Source organism: Pogoniulus pusillus, chromosome 32 (genome assembly GCF_015220805.1).
Source record: "Pogoniulus pusillus isolate bPogPus1 chromosome 32, bPogPus1.pri, whole genome shotgun sequence".
In the NCBI taxonomy this organism is placed as follows: domain Eukaryota; kingdom Metazoa; phylum Chordata; class Aves; order Piciformes; family Lybiidae; genus Pogoniulus; species Pogoniulus pusillus.
Window position 1 is genome coordinate 5,799,005 of NC_087295.1, and position 25,282 is coordinate 5,824,286.

General features: G+C 42.0%; 2 long non-coding RNA genes across 3 annotated transcripts in view; both read right to left on the reverse strand.

Annotated features, from left to right (window-relative positions):
- Window positions 1-252: 252 nt before the first annotated feature.
- LOC135189351 (uncharacterized) lies at window positions 253-14,092 on the reverse strand. 2 transcript variants are annotated; one of them, XR_010308045.1, is made up of 3 exons: window positions 13,795-14,092; window positions 4,990-5,207; window positions 253-335 (listed from the first exon to the last, which is right to left on the reverse strand). It is a non-coding gene; the product is annotated as an uncharacterized LOC135189351 (long non-coding RNA). The 2 variants fall into 2 exon arrangements; XR_010308046.1 differs by lacking the exon at window positions 13,795-14,092 and adding an exon at window positions 6,550-6,631.
- Window positions 14,093-15,809: 1,717 nt separating this feature from the next.
- The window catches only part of LOC135189352 (uncharacterized), a 39,543-nt gene continuing 30,070 nt past the window's right edge, over window positions 15,810-25,282 (reverse strand). Inside the window, exons 3-4 of the long non-coding RNA XR_010308047.1 lie at window positions 16,836-16,961; window positions 15,810-15,892 (exon numbers count right to left, since the gene is read on the reverse strand). This is a non-coding gene — a long non-coding RNA (uncharacterized LOC135189352). The remainder of the gene's footprint in view (window positions 15,893-16,835; window positions 16,962-25,282) is intronic.

Sequence of the window (25,282 nt, forward strand, 5' to 3'; positions counted from 1 at the left end):
CAGGTTTAGTGTCCCCAAGCAATGTGAACATGAGAAAGCAAAGTTTCGTGATTTAAGTTTCAAGCAGCAATGAAGTTTAGCTGAGATTTTGTGTGCCAAGTTTCAGCTTAAGGGGAAATTTTTTTGGCTACAGTATAAGCCCTGGAGAATAGGAAGCATTCTAGAGGAAGCATCAAATCACACTTAACTACTGTATGGCAGAGCAAGTGGCTGTGTTACAACACAATCACTCAATAAGATAATTTCTTATGTTAGCATTTTAATTAAAATAAAGCATACTTGCCTCCATCTTACTCTCTACAATCCTCTCTTCAAATTGCACAGACAGACAAAATCTACAAAGCAAACAGAAAATAGGATCACAAATCCTAGCAGACTTGAAGGCAGGACTCAGAAGCTTTGTAAGAAATATGGCCAATAAAACCAGAGTTAATGATTCCATAAACATTTATTTCAGGGAAATATTAACAGCGATCCCTAAAATGTTTCTGGGCAATGAAGGATAAATAACACCTATTATTAATGGAATGCTAAAAAATGTCATCTACCACACATTTGCAGCACTCTAGTTAAATACAGTATTAAGCAGCAGCCCAGTATGGATTAACACTGAACATAAGCTCCAGATGTAGAGATGTTTCCCTGTGGTTTTATCAGCAGCAACATGGTTGGTGCTGGCCCAATCCTGATCCCAGTGTGGACAGGGCCTTTGCCTTGGTCTGTTTGTTTTTTGGATGAATGATAACACTTGTGTGGACTTCACACTGGGCTTGATGCTTTGATCAAAGCACTTCCCAGTGGGCACAAAATCTGCCTCTAATGTTTGCACCTAAGCTTTCATTTTAAAGTAAACCACTGGGGTGAGACCTTGTCAATCCAGCCTTGCATACTGCTCTCTCCAGGCCAACAGTTGCACAGATTGTTCCCTACAGCCTCTTGCAGCAAAATAAAAACAAGTCTCCCATTCATGCCAACAAATGGTCTGGGAACCTGCTCTGCATCTCCTTCCCTCACTGGCTTACCCTGAGAGCAGGATCTTTGCTCAGCCCAAAAACGTTGGTGGGGAAATAGATGGTCACGGGGTGGCACGCAGCAGGAGACAACAACGTGTGCAAGTCCACTGCTGACAACAGAAAAGCTTCTGAGGAGGGGCAAAGCTTTCTGCCTATCGACCTCCCCTTCTCCATTCAGTCACGTTGCTCTGAGGTGAGAAAACGTGTCTTACCCAGCAGGTTTCAGGAGAAAGATGGGCAACGTGGCACCGAGCAGACCAGCACTAGGTGCAGATACAGTTAAAGCCTTTCCTGCTAACTAGACCTCTGGCCAGCTATCTTTTACAGAAAGGCACTGCTGATGTGATCCGAGAGGATCGGGCAAGTCTATGAAGGCTTCTGTCACTGTCTCCAGTTTCTTAACAAATCAGCAGCGCTTCGCTTGGGCAGTAGCACTGCAGCCTCCCCGAAAGGGACTTTTCCTGCCGGAGCTCTCCGTGGTGGCAGCCGTGCTCCATGTTTCACGACATCATATCTCCCTCTAGTGACTAAACGTCTGTGCTTTTGAAAGTCGTGACCTCATCCTTGAAGACTCTTTCTAAAGGAGGTGTAAAGTAGGCATCTGCCTATCCATCCGCAGAGTAAACTCTTTTCATTTACTCCTGATTATGCACCAAGCTATGAACTGGATTTTCCTGGGAGCTACACAATTATTAACAGTCACAGGGCTTCTCAGTAGGCATTTTGTCTCCAGTATGGGGGCTTTTAAACAGCAACAAAAAAGCAGTAGCTGACCATGAGGAATGGTAGCTATTGGTTAAATATTCATGCTATTTATTTTGTGCTGGCAGCTAATCTTAGTGCAAACATTCGAATCCAGATAGTGATATTTAACAGCAACTCTACTAAAATTGTCACTTGTGCTTGCTATAGATAGGAGGATCACTCTTTCCTATCTGGTGGGCTCGAAGACATCTACTTATCTTCACCAACAAGCAGGCAAATTTATCTTTAAAATACCCAAGAAAAAAAGGGAAAACCATGCTCAAAGTTTCACCAGGTGGAAATAAGTGTGGAGAGAAGATAATCAGAGAAGAGACTGGAAGCTTGAAGCTTCACAAAAGGCCTGCCATGCTGGTTTCTTCTCTTGCTTATCCCACAGGCAATGAAACGTTTTATACTGACAATAAAAAGGCAACAACATACAAAGCATCAGATAGGGAGGATGTCCTAACATCTGAAAGAGTAAAATCTTTTTATCTTTAGCCTTAGAAATGCAAGACATAGTACAAAGCAGGGTATGTACACCTCAACAAATGGAAGTGGAAGATAGAGTACAAGTGACTAAAAAATAGTGCTGTGGCACATCCTCAGGATGAGCAGTAGGAGGCAAGGAAAGGCAACACAAAGTCTCACGGGAAGCGTATCACTCTCTTCACGCAGGGACAGAAGGAAAGAAGAGAGAAAAATGACAACATACATGAGCTATACCACCAAAAAAAAACCAACCCAACCCACAAACAAACAAAAAATGTTGCAAAACACTTCTAAAAACTCTGCTGGAAGCTGCTAAAAAAACAGTACAGGAGAAAGTCAGCTTCAGACCCACGTTTCCATTCAGCTATAATAAATATAATTGCAAAGGGAAGTGAAAATAACATTTTCTATTAGTCTATTAAAAGAGTATCCCACACATAAAATCAGTTGGATTTTACAATTGACCTCACTTCTGCTTTCATTTTCAGTGACACTGAGCTTGCCTAAATCCACATGTAACTGGTGGAAACATCAAAGTTCAACCTCCCCTGTGAGGATAGACTGAAAGAGTTGGGGTTGTCCACTTTGGAGAAGAGAAGGCTCCCAGGTGACCTTCTTGTGGCCTTCCAGGATCTGAAGGGGGCCTACCAAAAGGCTGGAGAGGGACTTTTTAGGCTATCAGGGAGTGACAGGACTGGGGGGAATGGAGCAAAGCTGGAGGTGGGGATATTCAGCCTGGATGTGAGGAGGAAGTTGTTGAGCATGAGAGTGGTGAGAGCCTGGAATGGGTTGCCCAGGGAGGTAGCTGAGGCTCCATGCCTGGAGGTGTTTAAGGCCAGGCTGGATGAGGCTGTGGTCAGCCTGCTCTCCAGTAGAGAGTCCCTGCCCATGGCAAGGGTGTTGGAGCTGGCTGATCCTCGTGGTCCCCTCCAACTCTGACTGATTCTATAATTCTCATTTCAGCATTCTTCCTCACTGAGTAACCAAGTACAGCTGCTACTATGTTTGTCCTCACATAGAGTCCCATGAAACAGAAGCAAGAAACTTTTCTACCAACTCTCCCCATTATCTGAATTTCTCGTTATTCTGCTTGATCTTCCACAGGGAAAAAGAAGAAAAGTAAATAAGACAATGTGATTTAAAATCTACAGAATTTAGATGAGAAAGGTTGGATGTGGGAACAGCACCCAGGGCTTGATGTCAAGCTTACAGCTTTCCTTAAACCATTCCTACTTTATTGTATGTATATATATATATAAGAGTGCTATATTGGTATTTTATATGGCTTGAAATGTTTGGGGGGTTAAATTTATTTATTGACTTTAAAAATACTAACAACAATCATAACATGACTTCAAAACTAGAGAAGAGCCCTTGAAATATTGTGTAAATAATAAAAAAAATCACTGTGCTCCTAGGCTCGTTTCATTGATTGTTCATCTTTTTCCTTCTTAGCTCTAGTTTTGGCTCTATTCTGGTCCTGCTGCAAAGGAGTAACTAAACTGAAGTGCATGCTCCTCATCTCAGGTTGTTTGTAGGCTCCTTTAAGTGCAGTGTGAAAACCATATTGGTTTCATTTTTCCCCTGAAGGAAACCACATTCCCCATTAAATGCCCTGTATTCCCTGGTGTACTTCTGCATTTCCCAGTCACCAACTAAACCAGTATTATGGCCATACTAGAAAAACCTGGGAAGGATCAACAAATACAACCTGTTCACACCAACTAAAGCAGTACTATGGCCATACTACAGAAACCTGGGAAGGATCAACAAATACAACCTGTTCACACCAACTAAAGCAGTACTATGGCCATACTACAGAAACCTGGGAAGGATCAATAAATACAACCTGTTCACACCAACTAAAGCAGTACTATGGCCATACTAGAGAAACCTGGGAAGAATCAACAAATACGACCTGTTCACACCAACTAAAGCAGTACTATGGCCATACTACAGAAACCTGGGAAGGATCAACAAATACGACCTGTTCACACCAACTAAAGCAGTACTATGGCCATACTACAGAAACCTGGGAAGGATTCACAAATACAACCTGTTCACACCAACTAAAGCAGTACTATGGCCATACTAGAGAAACCTGGGAAGGATTCACAAATACAACCTGTTCACACCAACTAAAGCAGTACTATGGCCATACTACAGAAACCTGGGAAGAATCAACAAATACAACCTGTTCACACCAACTAAAGCAGTACTATGGCCATACTACAGAAACCTGGGAAGGATCAACAAATACAACCTGTTCACACCAACTAAAGCAGTACTATGGCCATACTACAGAAACCTGGGAAGGATCAACAAATACAACCTGTTCACACCAACTAAAGCAGTACTATGGCCATACTACAGAAACCTGGGAAGGATCAATAAATACAACCTGTTTACAACCTTGCAAACAGTACAAACAACCACCCTGCCATCAAAATCTAGAAGCTATTCCAGTGCACCTCACCAGCAAAGGAGACCACAGCTCCACTGGTTACTTTTCATCTATCTATAGGTGGCACTAGTTATGTTCTTAACGTCTCAGCCCATGCCCGCTGAGACGTTTGCCTTCTGCAAACCTCAACTGTATCTTGTCGTCTGATTTCTCTCTTGCAGTTGATAGAGGTGCTAATCATGAGCTTTAAGCATGTTCAAAAACAGCTTCTGACAAATAAAGCATGCATTTTTAAAGCAGGAAGCAAACTCTTCCAATATCTACCAGTTTACATACCTCCACCACCTGGGTGCACAGCTGCATCCTCTAAGTGTCCTCAAATGTGAAGGTGAGATGGTGGCAAACACCATTCTGAGTCATATTTCTCAGGAATGATGGCTTTATAAATTCCAGGGCATATTTAATACTGTTTTTCCAGAGCAGTCTGTGGTGAAAAGAAGCAGTAAATCCATCCAGGCTTCCATGGAAAGCAGCAATGACCCAATGAACTTCACCTGAAATTTGACAGTGCAGAATTGACTGTTACTTGAGCCACAGACTTTGTTCGGTTCAGTGACGGATACATTTGGTAAGAGATGTTTTAGCCAGTTATCAGAAGGGCTAAGAGCAGCTGGACTTTTCTCTTTATAGATATGCCAGTTATTGCCATGACTCCAGGCCTGACACCAGATGCACAAACAGCCTGGCTGCTGGAGGTCCAGTCGCGCTCAGCAGAAGCAATTGAGTGCACAAGTAGCACAATCTACTTACATGCAACATAGAAATGCACTGAACTGCAGAGTAGCTCTAAAACATGGTTGCAATCAAAAGCAGAAAGTCTCCTCTCTATCTTTGAGTCACTGCATAGGTGGTTTCTTAGGTGTTCCACTACCCTGCCCTTTATTCTTCTCCTTAGCTCCCACAGCAAAGATGATGTACTGTAATTATCTGACTTTTCTTTACAAAACGAGGCCAATATTTTAAACAGAAAGCACTGTCCTCGACCCTAACACACACACAAAGGCTAAAGAATTACAATTAATTCCTCTTGCACCATTATTTTAGTCAATTTTTCATCTGATTTATTGAAGTTATTAATGTGCTACTCAGTTTTCTTTAAAAAAAAAAAGGAGGAAAACAAAGAAAAGAAAAAAGAAAGGAAAACAAAAATCTGTTTTAACATATTTTGGCTGTGTTAAACTACCTTTTACACATGAATTAGTGTGAATTTTATTGCTGTATTTCCCCAACTTATTAAAAGGGTTGTACTTCACAAATAAAACCGCAGGATGGATTTATTATTTACAGTCCTAGTCCTAGCCTTCATATCTACTTAATATGTGTAAAGTGTTTAGTTTTCCAATGTAGTCCAGCTGCATCACTGGAATCAAACTTGTAATTGCCTCTTTGGGATTTAAAACCATTATAGTTGTGCTTTTATGTTCTCTTTTGTTTTGCTTGAATCACTTTTTCAGGTCTATGAAGTACAGCTGGCACAATAAAAGTTTGATCAATGCATAACCAATGCAGTGTATATATCTTCCAGATATATAAAACCCAGGTGAAAAATGTTAATCTATGAAAATTATCTTTGTCAGCTACTTATTCTTGGAATTTAAATCGGTTTCAATCTTGAGGTAGATGGTTTGGCCTGGGGTTTTCCAGTCTGGGTTTTTCAACAGTTTCTTGTAATGTGTACATTTGATGTATTCAAATGAAAGATTGCCTGGTGTAAAGTTTCAATTACCAGGGCAGATTTTTTTTTCCCCTCATACTGTGGTACTTGAATGAAATTATCCTGGTATCACGGAAGTTAGCAGTGCAAAAAGCCTACACAAGCAGCCCTTATTTCCTTACCAGTTTAGGATCCTCTCACACATCATTGACATTGATGCTACTGGATCATCTACCTACATCCTTCAGGCCTTTGGGGCATGTGGTAAGCCACAAAATCCCTGCCAAGAAACACGAAAGTTGAACTATTCAGTTTTGGCAACATAGAATCATAGAATCAACCAGGTTGGAAGAGACCTCTAAGATCATCCAGTCCAACCTAGCACCCAGCCCTATCCAATCAACTAGACCATGGCACTAAGTGCCTCATCCAGTCTCTTCTTGAACACCTCCAGGGATGGTGACTCCACCACCTACCTGGGCAGCCCATACCAATGGCAAATCACTCTCTCTGTGAAGAACTTCTTCCTAATATCCAGCCTATACTTCCTCCTGGCACAACTTGAGACTGTGTCCCCTTGTTCTGTTGCTGGTTGCCTGGGAGAAGAGACCAACCCCCACCTGGCAGCATGATCTGGTCTTTTTAAGTTGTGAAGTATAGTAACCTGGCAGACAATTAAGTCTCATTCCTTCATACTGATTTAGTGGCCTTCTCCACCTGAAAGCTGACAATTCTGTAATTGCTGATCGAGCAAGGTCATCTGCCCTGGTGAGGCAGCATCTGGAGTATTGTGTCTAGTTATGGGTCCCCCAGTTCAAGAAGGACATACAACTGCTTGAGCGAGTCCAGCGCAGAGACACAAAGATGATTAAGGGGGTAGAACATTTCTTCTACGAGGAGAGACTGAAGGAGCTGGGGCTCATTGGCTTGGAGAGGAAGAGACTGAGGGAAAACCTCATTAATGTTTATAAAGAAGTAAAGAGCAAGTTTCAAGAGCATGGAACCAAGCTCTGCTCAGTGATGCCTGATAACAGGACAAGGGGCAATGGATGGAAATTGAGGCATAGGAAGTTCCATGGAAACATAAGGGGGATTTTTTTCCCTGTGGAGGTAACAGAATACTGGAACAGGCTGCCCAGGATGATTGTAGAGTCTCCCTCTCTGGAGATATTCAGGACCTGCCTGGACACCTTCCTGTGTGATCTGGTATAGGTGATCCTGCCCTGGCAAGGGGGTTGGACTGGGTGAGCTTTTGAGGTCCCTTCCAGCCCCTGACATTCTGTGATTCTGTCTTCAGAACAAGGTGGGAATTCAGGCTCTGGCCCATAGAAGACATTAGACTATGCACTTTTAAAATGAAATGAAAAGCAGAAAAGAGGGAAAATGTTGATATTTGCCTTTCTGCTGATAGGCTTTAAAAATAACAATGTATAAAAACATTGTAGGTGTATTAACACAAAACTGCAGAGACAGCTTAAAGATAGTGTTGTCACAGCTCATAGATTCAGCAAGTTTCACAACATTTGATGTTTCCCTCTGAAAACTCAGTTTCAGGATTAAAAGGATTACATTAGCATCAGAAACCAGACCACAAATAAAGTGGACAGGGTTAGTAAACTAATTTTGAAGCCAACTTCACAACTTATCCTCTGGACTCTTCCTCTCTGTTTATGGAATGTGTAGTACATTGCACAGCCCTGTGTCATTCCAGAATGATTGACACTGTCATCAGGCATGATCAGCCATGTAAGATGTCCATATACCCTAGCAGAAAGCCTCTCACAGCCATATTAATATGTTAAGGAATGAGTCCCAGTTTATGCCATCATCACAGGCTGAGTGATGAGCAAGTCTGGACTTCCTGCACTGCATGTGCACTAGGTGGAATCATGCAGAAAGACAGAGCCTCCAGTAGATATAAGAAAGCTCTCTTGGACACTTCAGTTACAGTTATGTATAATAAAGATGTCTATGGCAACAGAACTTACACTAAAACATAAATGAGATGAGACTGAAAGTGTAATAGAGACAGCAACACCTACAGTAGATTCAAGTAGTCTGATTAGAGAGGAGGCTCTTACACCGTACAGAACAAGGGCAATTTTCTAGACAATGTTCAGATGTCTTCTTTCTGTCTATCTAAATCTATTTGTGAGATCCAGGGTTTTGGAGCATATATTTGTATTTATAAATTCAAGACTCACATTCTTCTAATACACTGCCTTATGCAGTTAATATTCCTAGGATTTCCAAGCCTTCATCACCATACATTTTGCCATACAATGATGATATTTTGCAGATGCAAAAGCACTAACATAAATTCAAGCTATTACTCACTGGAATGATTTTGCAGTTCTCTTGTACCCTGTCATCAGAAATGGGTGTAGCAAGAACATATTCACAAGTGCAATATGCCCCATCTATTCTCTAGAAAAAAAGAGAATATGCACAAGATAATCATGATCATCAATCAAAGGAAGATGACATTTACTGGTGTTGCTAAACTAAAAGAAAGCCTCCAGATATGTTTTGAGATATTCACTTTCAATATGTATTAACTAGACAGTTTTTCATTTACTGTCCAACAGACATTTCTGACAGTTCTTCTGTACCATACACTGCATGGAAGTCTTCTTCTAGACTGTTCCATGAAATTAGACTCTCACTGTGTTTAGATAACTCTGGGAGACTTGACTATACTACAAATGCCTGCAAGTAAACAGCCATGGGATGAGGGTAAGTTCTAAGGAAGGTATTTTCTTCCTTTTTTCACTTTAATCATCACCTATTTGTCATCTGTGTTCCCAGTTCTGTGTTCTCTTCTGCTATTCCCCAACTGTTCTTTGGTTCAATCCCTGGTAGTAACTTTCCCAAAATACCTCAGTGATTGAAGAAGTGGCTTTAGCACGATTTGACAGATCTCATGAAGCTTTCCAAAACCACCTCACTTTTTGACTTCTAATTTGAGGCACAGCAAATTATATATAGAGGATCATATTCTGATCACCCTCTTGAGACTGCCAGCATAGGCATGGTTGCTCCTGCTCTCCACCATATAGAGAGTTCTTGTAACTTCAGCAAATCCCTGGACTGCTTACCCCTTTCTAGTACTCAGGCCATAATGGCTCACCTCAAAACAGCCCTCAGACATTAATAGAAAATCTAATGAGGAATCTTCTTGCATCTTTTCCTACCTAGACAGCAAAAAAAATCCTCAGCACGATGTCTTATTACTAACACCTCCCTCATCTTGAAAGCTGGTGAACCTTAGGCTCTTATATTCCTGTTAATCTGGAAGGAGGAATTTGGGATTTTAAAAGTGCAGGCCCATGCTGTGAATCCTTCTCTACAAGACGTGGCTGAAGAAGCAGTTTTCTGAACCTTCCCACAAACCACTCATTCCCACTGCTTCCCTGCCAAAGCCTGCAGCCTTTCCACTGTGATAGATACTGTTGTGGTTATGCTCAAGACCACCTTTGCAGATTTTACTGTAAAAAAAGAAAACCAAAACCACCACCAAGATTATTTAATGTGAATAACACTATTGCTTATTTTGCAAAGAAATATTTTCCAAAGTAGCACTTTAAACTTTTCAGGGATTTGTAATTTGAATCAGTAATGCAGGCGGCTCCTCCTCCTCCTCATACCACCAATCCCAACACAGTAGTATGGGAGCTGCAGGAGCAAATGCTGCTGTCACATGCCCTTCATTAATATATCCTTATCCCACCAAGCTCTTGCTGTGAGTGACACAGGATCACAGGATGTTAGGGGTTGGAAGTGACCACTACAGATCATCAAGTCCAACCCCCATGCCGGAGCAGGAGCATAGAATCTAGCTCAGGTCACACAGGAACACATCCAGATGGGTCTTCAAAGTCTCCAGAGAATCATAAAATCAACCAGTTTGGAAGAGACCTCCAAGGCTATCATACTGAGGCTTGGTTTATAAAGGTTTAGGCCAAAACAAGCGGTAGAACAAGGGGACACAGTTTCAAGTTGTGCCGGGGGAAGTCTAGACTGGATGTTAGGAGGAAGTTCTTCCCAGAGAGTGATTGGCATTGGAATGGGCTGCCCAGGGAGGTGGTGGAGTCACCATCCCTGGAGGCATTCAAGAAAAGACTGGATGAGGCACTTAGTGCCATGATCTAGTTGATTGCCTAGGGCTGGGTGCTAGGTTGGACTGGATGATCTTAGAGGTCTTTTCCAACCTGGTTGATTCTATGATTTGCAAAAGGGTTTCCTATTTTTGGGTGTAGAGAATAGGATGTGAAAACCAAATCTCAGCAACAGAACTGCAGGCACAACTGCTGCAGTAATTTGGATGGTGTGAGGTGTCTGTGAAGCTCAGTTCATCCTTCTAACACAATGTTCAGGTAGGGTAGCTGCACCACGTTCCAAATGGTGCTATTTTCAAGTAAATTATTTTCATTTCACAGCACAGTAATTGTTAACTGTGAATATTTGCAGCCACTACAAGGTTGGCATAGGAGGCAGAGTAATGAAAGATTTGTTATTTTACTAGGGGGATATAATGGATTCTCAGCACTTACTCTCAGAAGAAAAAGGGCTGAAGAAAACACAGGATCACAGGATGTTAGGGGTTGGAAGAGACCTCCATAGATCATTAGGTCCAATTCCCCTGCCAGAGCAGGACCACAGAATCTAGCGCAGGTTGTGTAAGAACGCATCCAGACAGGGCTTGAAAGTCTCCATAGAAGGAGACTCCAAACCTCTCTGGGGAGCCTGTAACACATAGTGTATGTCTTTTAAACTCTCAAACATTGCTGAAATTAGATATTTGTAGAAAGATTTGCAATGTCATTTGTAATGCTGCACTCCCTAGAACTGCTGCTTTAATCATAGGTAATATAGACAGCAGGATGTACAAAGCAGGAAGGAAGATGTGTGTTCAATACTGGGTCTGCTGTCTCTTGACTCTCCTGAGAGCCAGCAGGTTCTGGAGGCTGAAAGTCAAATGCTGTACCGTCAGAAATGCTGCACGGAGGTTCACGTTCCCTATAGCTCATCATCCCAACAACCACCAAATATTGCCCACCCACAGCCATCATCAAAAAGGAGACTACAGCTCAGTGTCCATTCTCATTCCAATATAAACATCTGCGATGAAGCAACCACAAAAGAAGATCTTTAAAGTCAGTGGTAGCCATAATTATCTTATTGTTTGGCCAGACCTTCCACTAACTAGGAGCTCAGCTCCCACAGGATGCCAAACCACCACCAGATGGTTCTCTGAAACCCTTTTTTGCCAAGCTCGCAGTACAATTTGGATAAGTTGCAAACCTTGTGTTAGAAAGACTCTTTCTGTCACCACCAGTATTTCTGGACCCCTCAAGCGTTTTATCCCCGGCACATGTCACCCACACATGGGAGATGCAGCTCAGACTCTCTGCCACGGGAGGCACGTTAAGATGTGCTGGCGTGTGACCCAAAGAATGAAGTGTACTCACAGCCTGAGGTCCTTGAAATGATACCCTAGTCCCTCTATTTTGTTGTGGTCCCTCCTTCCCACAGCCTTCATATACCACATATCATCAACAGATGATGCATCAGGAGGGAAACCACAAGGCTGTACTGCATATGCATAAGAACGAGACCCAGTTATGAGAGAACAAGAGGCAGAAGTTGTTTGTGTAAGCCCTGCATGAAAGACATGAGCCCTGTGAGCCTGTCTTTGCATGTAGATGCTTGCCTTTTCTCACAAACCACAGCACTGTTTGGTGCTGTGGCTGAAAGGAAATTTGTTGGGGTTTCCCCTTTGTTGGAAGTCCCCTGGTTAAGGCTACTGATAGGAAACTCTGTGCAGCTTTTTTTGCTGGTTGAAGGCTGAACCCTGTATCCTTAATCTTTAAGTAGCCTTCCTTTGACCTCTCCTCAAGGTTTGCCACTGGAAGGCTTCTCCCTGAGGTGAGGAAGAAACCTACTTGTGTAAGCACAACTTTTTGATGAACATTTTATCTTCAGCTAAGAAGGACTGTCTTTTCACAAGCACAACCCTTGCTCTCTGCAAACCACCTAAGCACCCATACATAAGAGGCCTGTCTGTCTGCTAAAGGGGCATCAGCCATCTCACTGGGCATAAACATGAAGTATTCCACCTCACCACCAAAAACTGAAGGAAGTTTGTTGGCATCAATTTGGAAGAGTTTGAGCTGGAAAATCCTTAAGTGTCCTGAGCAAGTATTACTTTCTGAATGCAAAGACATGTAAGAGTTATCACAACACCTACCACAAGACAGCTTCCTACACAGCACCCACAACAGACCTGAACTCCTCAGGTTTCTTCCTAGTCAGCAGTAGGAAAAAAGGCACCAACAAAGAAAGGTGTAGTCCAAGCCTCTACTACAAGCACTCACGACTGCCCTCTAAAAAACTTTCTTTCTCTCTTCATTGACCATAGAAAATATCTTGGATGAGGAAGCTACAGTTTGGCAGAAAGCCAGAGTTATAACAATGTTCTCCTTTTCCTCTTCTCACAGGGCTTTTGTGACTGCTACTAGCAAATCTCACTCACAGCTCCTGCATTGCAGTCTGAGTCTGCACTATCAGAAACAGTTGAACTAATATTAGCAACTCCCTGGAGCCTGCAGCTTCACCTCAGTGACTACTTTTTCTAACGGAATGTTTTGCGTTACACCTGGGTGATTACCACATCAGCCTAGCACTGTCCAATAAGGTCTCCCTCTGTCAGAAAGGAGGTTCTTCCACCTTACAGCCTCTAGTCATAGGAGGATTTCCTCCTATTTCCTCCAGACAGGAAGTTCTTTTGATTTGCTGAGCTTTCCAATGCCTGGCCACGGAATGGGAAACACCTTTATAGCTGGAGCCAGGGGAAAAATCATCAGGTATGTTGAAATAACTCAGCTGTTTGAGGAAATGGTGTGCTCCACTCACCCACAGTTGCTGCACCTAGGACAGTGTGGCATGCAAGCCACTGATCGGGCATCAGACACCCACCCTCAAAGATCTGTAACAGTCGTCAGGCAAAATTTCTTCTCTGCCTCCTAGGACTACTTTGGTAGCAATATGGTATCAATTGACCTTGCTTTCTTGAAGTGGTCTCCTAAAATTTCTCTTACCTTCACTCACCATCAGGCAATTTTCTACACACCAGAGAAGATGGGCTGTTGCCTCACTATTCTAGGTCCAAGATGTGTGCTCAAAGGTTCCCTTCAGTGACAGCCCTGACAAATGGAGCAAGCCCAGTGCTCTGTGCATTAGCATGGGGCTGTCTGTGTACAAATGTTGAACTGGGAGACTGGGTCTCCTAACCATATTTTGGATAGTGACATATGAAGATGTCTGCTAGAAATATTTTTTTTCTGACTCTAGCCACAGCTTTTTTTGGACTCAACTTACTACTCTTCCCACAATTGGTTATTTCCCCCAGGACAACAAGAACTTACTCTTGTACAGACCCTCTTGACATGGTCCCTTCTTCCAAAAGATTGGCTACATCATCACTTTCTGTTTCTTTCATGGTAAGAGCTGCTGCTGCAGCACACACATCTGCGTCTTCAATTCTTCCCCATATTTTGCACCATGCTGCCCAACACAAATGCAGCCCAGAAAAATCTCCTAAAGCTATTTTCCATATATGTTTGCATAGTGCTTTCATGGAGCACCTTCCCAGCTTAAAAGTCCTGCAATGAAGTCTTGGCCACACAGATGCCACAGATGTCAAGGATGTCTTCTGGGGATTTGTGATGTGTTTCAGTGGTGAGAGCACAGCTCTCTACATGCCGATTAGGATCCTGATGCTCACAGACAACAGCAATAATCCAGAGTTTTACATCTAAACGTCATTTTGCTGTGTTGACATCTGTACTCTCAATCCTTCCAGTGTGGACTTTCAGTGCTGTTTCAACTGCTGCTTGTTAAGCACTTCCTTGAGTGGGACTCCCCTTGTTTTCATAAAGTATTTTGTTTCCTTCCCAAGGCGACACAGCATCATTCACACTACAGACTTCTGCCTCATCCTGGCTGTTATGGAGGCCCTGCCACTTCTGCTGATCCTGGTGCCCAGTAATAATTGGTAAGTAGTTAACCAACACACAGCTTCTATTTTCTTCCTTCTTTGTTTTTCTTCCTTTTTTTTTTTTTAAGGGAGGTTGTTTTATGGCATTCACTGAATTCATGGCACCTGAAGTCCTTCGTTTGCTATACAGTGATTTATATTCTGCTGTGATCCAAGTTTAGTTTACGCTTCCTGAATTCTGGCTGAGCAGAGGTATTCCCTCTTGTCTTGGTCGCATACCTCTAAGTTGTCATGTATGTTTTCACCTCCTGTCAACATTCAAGCATCCTGCACCCTTTTCCCAGGAAATCTCATGTGCTGATAATAGGCCAGCAGGTGTTTCCTACCAAATGTTGTGGCTGCTCCTCTCTTCTTCCAGTCTCACCTGCCTTGCCCAGGATGGGCAGGCAACATTGAGAATATGCTGCCAAGTCCTGATAAATAATAACCTATAGCATAGTGAGCCTGTAGCCTCCCTGAAATACTGGGCTACTTTTTTTGTGGCTATCGTATATACTCAGGCTGTCATTTTCTTCCTCGTTGTACCAATTTTAGAAGGTGGGCTGATTTAAACCACACTTTTGTATAAGAGGTTCTTTTACCTCTTTGGATCTTGCTTGTGCAAGTGATTGCTGAAATAGCTCAGCTGTCTACACCAGAATCTTGGGAGATGATTTGGTTTTGCATTTTCCAGGATAGAGTTTGCAGAAAAAAATGTTTTTAGCTGTTAGAAAAATCCCATTTTCCTTGCCTCTGCTATGAAATAGATTGCAGAAATATCATGCTTTTTATTAAGTAAAACCATTTTCTGTCTCGGGACAGATTCACCAGTATGTTAACTACACAGAAAGAGAGATTCTGACTTTTCCCTTTGCATCAATATTCAATCTGTATTTCTCCAGTGCTTGGGGTGGAAGACCTCCGTATTTCGTACTGTTGCAGGCAATGCTAGAGTCCAAATGGAGGCTGGCTTTTGCCCATCTTCTGTCTCATGAATACAGATGACTTTTCCCCTAGTTATCAGTTTTGAATGTCACAGGTTTTCCTTTGGCCCTGTGCAGTTAATTAGACCTAGGAAGCCAGTTGCATTGTGATCCGTCTCTTTGCACTGTACCATAGCCAAGAAGAGTGCTGTGTCACTGCTGCTGCTCAAGTCTCTTTGGGGGTGCTCTCCAACTGCAGGCACCGTACACCCTGTACTTTTCTGTTTGCTTATGCGTCATGCTCTGCAAAACGGTTTACTTTGTGGTTGGAATCAAACAGCCTTATCAAAATGCAACTCTTCAATAAAGCTGAAATGAAACATTTGGACTTGGTGAAAACAGAATGCTTTTTTTTGGCTGTTTTTCACGGGGGAGTTTAGGAAGAAGGTGAACAGCTTCTCAGTTGTCGAGTCAGCGTCTGGGGGGGCGTTAAGGGGAAAGGATCTCCCTAGATGGCCAGAATGTTATTTTCTTCAGCAAGATTTTGATGGTCAAAACACAAATCTGCAAATATGGAAAGATGATATTTCAATCTAGATCCAAAAGCCAATTCACAGCTGTCTGTAAATTAAAACAAAGAACAGCTCAGTGACTTGGGAACTTGCAGACATGCAGAGCTATGCATGTGCCTGTGCCTCAGGCTGCCGGGGTACCAATACAACCCTAACCTTCCAAGAGGATAGATCTGTGTGTGTGGTCCTGAGCCCCAACAGTTCTGTATCAGGGTGAGCACCTACCTAACAGTGGCATGACTCCAGGTCAGGGCTGTCTCATATGTATACAAGCTCTCATGTCCAAAATGCCCCTCATCTGCCTACAGAGGTAGGGTTTTTTTTGGACTGCCAAAGGATTCAGAGGGAGAACTCAATGGGAGCAGGGCACCGAGAACAGCAGTGGGAGCCAATTTGCCTTTGTAGGTCCTGGATGCATTTGGAAATCTAGTTTCATTTCAAGCACAACGATGACTTTGAGCAAAAGCAGATTTGGTTATTTGCTGTACAAATCATTTGGCTTTTACCTGAGATGACATTCATGAAGGGCAAATCTTATTTTTGCTCATGTTTTCTCCTAATTGTTTATGATGTGATTGAGTATGACAGAATTTCTGAAATACATTATAAAGAATGACTGTAATGGTAATATATTTTCACCTGGAGTACTTAGAATACTTTCTGAAGTAGCATTCTTTACCCATAGTTGTTCAGATCATTACTCATAAACTCTTTCTGACTAGTACTGGATTTCACAATTGAAACAGATACTGTTTCAGAAATAATATTAATAGGAGATAATATTTGTCCATTGAAAATATTTTCAACTACTAACAGAATTAATTATATTTTTTTCTAGTGCTAAATGTAAAATTAAAACTTACTGATAGGGAGGAAGGGAAAAATAATTTTGCTTGTAATCCTCACACAGGCATTGTAACCATAAAATATCATACCTGGGTGTAGGTGTATGAAGGAGAAGTAGGAGTTGCCTCATTTCATAAGGATGATTATGGTTTGCATTATCTTGCACAGATCTGACATGTCAGGAGCATCTTGGGACTCAATCAACACCTGCAAATCTAACAAAAATTAATGGATTCAAGGTTATAAGATACTCCTGTTGATTTAGGCCTAGTTTAGATTTTAAAAGCTAATGAAGGTACATCAGGGGGACCAAGTTTATACCTGCAAAGTGTACATTAGCTTAAACTCACTGATTGAACAGAATAGAAACTACTTTACTGAAAGCATTGTTGTATCTGAACTACAGCTCTAACAGGTGCAGCAAAAATTTTAAGCTTAACAGCAAAAAAACCCCAGAACAACCCCTCAAAAAAAAAAAATTCATAAAAGGAAGGAGGAAAGTGGCTTACTGTGACACAGCAGAGGAGTTTGAGGAACCTGCTACAAGTCTTCAACTCCACTCTGCTATAAACTCAAAGCGACGGCAAGTGACGGGCAATAGCCATCTGAATCTTCCACACCACCCACACAAATCTCAGAGTGGCACTAACAGTTAAAATCTGATCAAAGTGTTTGGACAAGGACCCAATGAGTTTCCAGAGGGCTGTTTTGGGCCAGCCGCTGCTCATCCCCCATCCTCATTCCGGTCATCTTGAAGAGGAGATGATCAGTCTCACAAGGGGAGGATTGGAAATGTAGCGAGAGAACAAGGTAAAGTGTCCCAAAGAGGTACCAGGATTTCCTCTACTAACCCCCCATGAAAACCAGGTCTTTTCTGCCATCCTGAGAAGAGCATTAGTAATCAGCCTATAGATACTATGACATTGGGATATATTACTCAGTGGATAGACACAACTATCTTCAAAGTTCTCTCAAACCTCGGACTTGATGATCTGTGAGGTCTCTACCAACCCTGATGATACTGTGATACTGTGAACTTGGCACAATGGCTGCCCAGGAATACTGAGCTCAGGTATGCAGAGCAGAAGGTCCTATAGTTGTACACTGAGACACCCACAAGGGTGTCCAAGGAGAAATAGGTGACAGCACAGCAACCCGAAAAGCTTATCACTTGTCCCAGGCTTTTATGTGCGCTGATGAGCTTGACCTCTCAGTACTAGCAACTGGCTAGACAATGTAACTAGGAAGAGGGGAAATATCCCTGCCACATCTATCACATGGCCTAGGAGGCTCCTTACAGCTCCCCTTTGGCAGCTAAATCAGATTTGCAGCAGCTACCTTCCCCTCACAAGTCTGTCTGTTTGGAAGCATCGGTGAGTTTCACAGTTGCAGCGGCACATCGCAGGAAGTAAATTATTGGGAAAAGCAGCTGAAGAAGTGATTAAAAAAACAAAAAGAAAAAAAAAAAGAAGAAAAAAAATAGCAGCCTTAGTATCTTAGACCACATATTTGCACTCCCTTCTTCTAACAAAAGACATGATGAGCTTGCGCGCGCAGACGCTCATGCTTATTCTATGCTTTTTCGCCTCATCTGGCAGCCGCTTTCCGGTCCAGCAGATACTAACATCTAATGAGTCAAACTTCCCATTTTCAGACTAATCAGTCGGCTGCACTAATTGCAAATGCAAATATGCAAATTTATATTAATTAATTACTCTGCTAATTAGTTCTGCAGTCTTTTTGGGGTAATAAATCATTGTGCAGTGGAAGGGAAACACGTCCTGTCCCATTTCACTCCACATAAAAATTTAATGTACTCATTGAAGAAAATATATTAAAAAAACCCTGATTCTGATAGCTCTGCTTCTACTGGTGGGTCCCCTACAGAAAGGTATGAATGTAAGAAGGTTTTCACATCTCTCCAGCAAATGCCATCACTAAGGTGCCTGTTAGCAATTTAATTACCACATTATGAGCTCCAGGAAAAAAAACCAGTTTGCTGTGCTGCAGGCTGTGACTCTGAGCTCCATAGTTCACACATTTTGCAGCAAATGCTGTTTATATATACATGAAAGGTAATCTGGAGGAAAGCATTCAGCTTGCTCTACCTGAGCCGACTGCTAAAGCTTGCGCTCAGCTCCTAGGTAGCTGGGTCTGCTAAAGCCACCATGACTACCTACACTTCAGTCCTGCAGCCTCATGAGGTCACATTCAAATGGGTTGTCAGAAAAAATGAAGAGTAGCTGAAGAAGAAACTGATTGCAGAACTCTTGCTGGCTTTGAATTCTGCTTTGGCTCTGATACATTTCAATGCAGAACTTTTCCTCCCCAGCTGGCATAAGCCCTTCCTAGCATCCCTCAGCTCCCCATTGCACCCTGGGATTAGGGAGAGGCCCTCCACTGCCCAGCCTGCATTTGGTCTACCCAGCCTCAGTGTACCTATGGATTTACTTCTCCACTCCATTGGAAGGGGTAGAGAGCTCCCCACACTGACTACACAACTCAGGAATAGAGCATAGGGCAGCACATTAGTGAAGGCTCAGATACCAAAGCCAACCAGCGTGTGGAGGTCAGCATGTCAGGGCTTATTCTACATCTTCCTCATATTAGGAGAGGAGAAAAACATCCTCATAGCATAGCAGACCCAACAGCACCTAGACATAAAAAAGGATTCACCAAGTCCCCTCATCTCACAGAGCTACATAAACCCACACTAATTCTATGGTGCACAGTTCATCGCAGGCATTCCAGGAGTTGAAGGCTTTCCTAAGAGGTGGTTTAGAAAGGTGTTAGACAAAGAGCATCCTCTTATCCCACATGAGTTAAACTAACTAGAAACAAAGCATCTCTCATAATTCAGAGGTTTCTTCATCCTCCACCTGTCTACATCTCATTGTTGTATACCATCATTTCAACCAACATGAAATATCCATAGAGTGTTTCTTGAGTGATCTTGAGTTTCTTAATGTGATCAAGTGGGTTAATCCACCTCCTAGAGATAACTGAAAACTGGATATAGATGTTAAAAAGTCAGCAAAGCTTTTCTTCTGTCTCTGAGGTTCGAACATCTCATATGTAAAAAGCCTTCACATGCATACACACACATGCATAAGTACAAAAGATTAGTAAATGTTTTGCTTTATGCTTAAAATTATTTGGTTTAAGTTGAAAATATAAATGAATTTGAATCAATTCCAAGAAACTTTATCATGCTAGGTTTAACCAAAATTTGGGCTATAGCTTTTAGCTCAGTTTGGAATCCTAGGATAGCTTCTATCTACTTTATTTGTCTTTTCTACCCAAATATTGGAACAAAACACTGTTGAACTACCTGAAAGGAGGCTGTAGCCAGGTGGGGGTTGGTCTCATCTGCCATGCAACCAGCAACAGAACAAGGGGACACAGTCTCAAGTTGTGCCAGGGGAGGTCTAGGCTGGATATCAGGAGGAAGTTCTTCACAGAGAGAGTGATTGGCATTGGAATGGGCTGCCCAGGGAGGTGGTGGAGTTGCTGTCCCTGGAGGTGTTCAGGAAAAGCCTGGCTGAGGCACTTAGTGCCATGGTCTAGTTGATTGGACAGGGCTGGGTGCTAGATTGGACTGGATGATCTTGGAGGTTTCTTCCAACCTGGTTGATTTTATGATAATCTAAATTCTATGGCTTAGCTTCTGGAAAACAAAGAAACCTAAAAAAAAAAAAAAAAAATCAACCCCCTAAAGCCAGTTAAATTGAGTAGATAATTTATAGAAAACCCAGAAATAAATATTTCTTTTTAAAAAAGTTGCTACCTATGACATGCTAATACACACCAACAACTCTGGCATTTAACATTCTGAAAACTGAAAAACTTATTTAAAAGAAAAACATCTTTCAATCTTTCTATCCAGGATCCTGGATTCACATGAGTTCCAAACTGTTTTTGGTAGAGTGCAGGCCCCCCCATAGCTGCTGTGAATTTTGCTTGACATTAAAAAAACCCTTTTAACTTTTACAAGTTAAGTGATTTATTTTTTAAAGCCCTACAAGTTTTCAGAGATTATGATGTAAAGATTTCAACAAAGCTCCACAGGTAACTCCTTAATAATGAATAGGTACAAGATGGCAGTGGGACTTTGTTCTCATTGTCTGTAGTGTCCTTTAAAGAGTTACATTTAAACGGTAATTGCACTGGGACATGAGATATAACTTAAGACATATGACAAAGTCTCTGGACCCTTTGAAGGGGTAGTTTCAATTAGAAAACTTCAACAGGATATGCATCTTTGGCAAATCACAGTATCACAGAATCATAAAATCAACCAGGTTGGAAGAGACCTCCAAGATCATCCAGTCCAAACCAGCACCCAGCCCTATCCAGTCAATTAGACCATGGCACTAAGTGCCTCAGCCAGTCTTTTCTTGAACACCTCCAGGGACGGTGCCTCCACCACCTCCCTGGGCAGCTCATTCCAATGGCAAATCACTCTCTCTGTGAAGAACTTCCTCCTAACATCCAGCCTATACTTCCCCTGGCACAACTTGAGACTGTGTCCCCTTGTTCTGTTGCTGGTTGTCTGGCAGAAGAGGCCACCCCCCGTTTCCTCACGGCTGACATGGTGAACAACATTATGTTTCCCTTTCATTTATGTTTTCCTTTTATTTATGTTTTCCATTTCATTTATGTTTTCCATTTCATTTGTACAATAGCTAAGTTTTGTCACTGCTGAAGAACATTGTCTTGATTCAGCATGCTTGCATCCACTCAGAGAAAAGCGATGCTAATAAAAATTCAGTCACGATAGTCTATGCTTATTCCCTTCCAGTTACTTCTGGCTGATATTTATTCTCCTGTCAGGGCTGTGAAATTAAGACTTTTCTTAACATATAGGACAGCAAGACCCATTTGGCATCCAAGATGAAACCCAGATGAGTGTTAAGATTGACAGTGTTTTCACCCTTATAATTAGCTATTCACACAAATAGGGTTTTAGTTTGCACTTATGCTTGGAACATGGCACTTTTTCATACAGAGAGCAGCATTCACATGTTAACATTTTCACTTTTGTTTTTCTGTTGGCAAGTAAACCAGCATACTTGCTATTGACTTCTGCTAGCTTTTTGCTATATACTAGTCACTATTTATTAGTGCCCTATTGTAAAAGGATTTAACATGATCAAGGCATGAATGAAAGCTACAGAGATGCCCCTTCCCTTTGCCCTCCTTTGGAGGAGGATGGCGTCTGCCTAGAGTCACTCTGGTGCTTCTGGGTGAAGCTTTTGCATGTTCTGGGGCACTGCTATCCAGAGCTTTTGTTTTTGAAGGGTGACAGATCCCTTTTCCTTGCTGAAGAAAAGATGAGTGGCCTCAGTGCCACACATTGAGCTAATCTGCAGCCTTCCACCCTGGTAACACACTGATGTCTAAGGAAGGGCACAGAAGTAGGAACCCTGATGGTAGAAATTCATCAAGGATTATGATAGGTTCTGAACAGTGTCCTGCTCAATCTAAATCAAGGAATAAAAGGGTTAGTGCTGGAAAAGAAGGCTAAGGGACAGCTAAAATCTCATTGTTTAGCTAGATCTGAGGTATGATTGGTGTGATCATACACTTTAATAGTTTGAAACAGAAAAGAATCCAACAACAAATAAAACATCCTAGATGGACTGCAATCCATAGGCTAGAGAGCTCACTGCCACAAGAAGTGGATTTCAGAAATGTATGTTTGCAAAGAGTAATTGATATGCATATCAGAGTTACCATAATTAATTACAATAACGTTTTTGGGTCATGCTTCAGGGCTCACAGAATTCAGCAACTGTTAGAGAACGGGCTGAGACTTAACAAGGGTAATCTCCTTTTAACCTTCGTGTACATGCTTTAGGGATCTCTCTCTGACAATGGCTATTGCCAAAAAGTAATAGGAGATGAGACTAATCTAAGGTCTAGGCAAACAGGAAAAAAAAAATACTCTGTTATCAACTGCAGACTATGTCCTTAAGTGGTCTTTCCTCTTCTGAGAATGGGTGGCTTTTGGCAATTGACTCTCTGTAAGGCTAGACCACAAAGGGTGTGGAATAGAAACCAAGGAAAACTTTATCACTTGAGCAAAAGAGGTGGCATAATATACAAGGTCTTTTGCACCAAACTAATTAATGAATATTGTTAATCTCCCTGGAAACAATTGCATCTACATTGGACAAGAGGACAACTATCAGGCTAGATTAAAATAAAGATTACATATAAAATCACTGGTGGAAAAAATAAAAAGGAGACCAGACTAATGGTGGAGAAAAGGCACAGAGAAGCCCTAGAGGCAAACAATAGAATGAATAAGTATGGTAACTGCAAACCACCTAAGCAAAAAATACAAATAATGATGGGGGAAACAGCAGTAAAATGGGAAAATCATTTCTCTATACCGAGGCTCCACAACTGCAGCTCTTTGCCCCCAGGCACTTCAGGCAGGAGAATGCCTTCTCACCCAAGTGGTAAGATAGCTGGAGAAGCAAACCAGGGACCGCTGTTCATCTCTCTCAGAGGAGCAGAGTGATGTCTTGCACTCTCTGCTTCCACAAGGATGCAGCACCACTGCTACAGCTCAGAGAGGGCAGCTGGGTGAGGAGTCAGCTTGAGGCTGGGCCAGGGAGATAGTGATGCATGGTAAGAGCAGGATGAGCTTGGATGCTGTGGATGTGGCTGCCCAGCAAAACAGCAGCATCAAGCATCTCTGTTGAGAATCAAGGTATGAAGCAGGTCAATTCTCCAGGGACTGGGACTTGCACAGGCCAGAAAAGAAAAACTAAACTAACAAATCCCTACCAGAGATTAAGAAGTCTGACTTACTCTCTTCTAGTGTATATCAAAATCCTTTTCTTAGGGAAAAAGGATTTTTTTCTGAGTCAGAATAAATAAGCCTGCATTGTGACAGGTTAAAATGGAGTTCTGGACATAAGGCACCTTGAGATATGGGAGCCAAAATCAGAGTATTCTTCCAGTGAGTTTTCTCCAAATGTCTGTTTGCTTGCAAACCCAGGCATGATGACACATTGCAATGTTTGGTTGATACATTCCCTAACAATATTTTAAACAGAAAAAAAAAAAATATATATATATATATAAGCTGAACCTTTTGAGTAGGAAACAAGAGCTCCTTGTCAGACATTTAAAAGAGAGAGGTGCTTGTTTCTCCAATCACACTGGCTGTCATGGGAGTTTTCCTCAGCAATAAGTATCCCCTGCAAGCCCAGCTCGCTGCCCTGGCTCCCTACCAATGGTCATTCAGGATTGCAGTATGCCCTGTAAAACACCTTGTGGCTACAGAGCAAAGGCATGAGGAACTGGGGCCCATGATACAACCCCCATGACCCAGCGTGTCTTCAAGACAGAACACACTGGCGCTTAACTGACAAGAGAAACACACTTTTTGGGGCAGCCCAGAAATTTCTATTGGGGTTTATTGACCCTACAAAGGACTGGTTTTAGCTTTCTGAGTAGATAGCCAACAGACTTCACTAGTGATGAAACATGTCCAAGAAAATTGATTTGTGAGAACAGCTTTATCATGAGGAAATTTTGGCAAAGGATTTGCACCCAGCTCTAGCTCTAACCCTGCAAAGACTTACAGGGGGATTTGACCTACTTACATCAGCCACAAAAAAAAAAAATTATCTGCTCTAGAAGGTTGCCTAATACATGCTCAGAGTTAATAGAAAGCTCTTAGTTTAGACACCCATTCTCTAAAAGTATGCTTATAGAGTTGGGTCCCACTAAGGCAGCTAAAATGGAGTAAGCTGGGTTGCATGAGTCCTTGCACAGCTTCACATGTACACCAAGGTTGTTATCAATCATCTATCTAATGTGGTGACAGTGCTGAGTGAAATCCACCTGGGGCTGAGCTCTATGGAAAGCCACTCCCTTCACGGTCTTCCTTAACATCACCATGACCACCTGTGTTTGCCTGGTCAGAACAAGTGATAAGGTTTCAGGCTCTACAAGATTCATCCACAAAGACCTGAAGGTATGACATGAAATAACTGGCTGCAAATGAGGGTTCCTGTAGTCTATGATGGCAGGAATTTATTTTCACTCCTGTTCACTGAAAATAGGACTGACAGATTTGGATTAAACTTTTGAAGGGATTTTAAATATCCTAGTTGTCTCAGGTTGGTTTGACCACATGGCTTACAGCATTCAGGCAGCTTAAAACAAAAGCTTTGCACTGGGTGCACCAGGAATTACAGAGGAAAAGACTCACAGTCAATAAATTCCATATAAACCAATCTACTAGGTTTTGGGAAGGGTTCTTACATGTTTTAAAAGGTTTACTTTGGAAGACATTTTTCCTCATTAACTAATCAGTAGTTTTTAGTTCCCCTTTTAATTTCTTATTTGAATGACCCTCTAAAGAGCAGAGAGCAAAATGGTTTTGTAATGTAGTTCTTTACCATTCACCATCTAGCTTACTTAGCAAAAAAGTGACCTAAGATGCTGGCTTTGCAGTTACATAAATTTTTTCATCAGCTAATTTCTTTTTCTGTATATGATTCATTTTCTTATC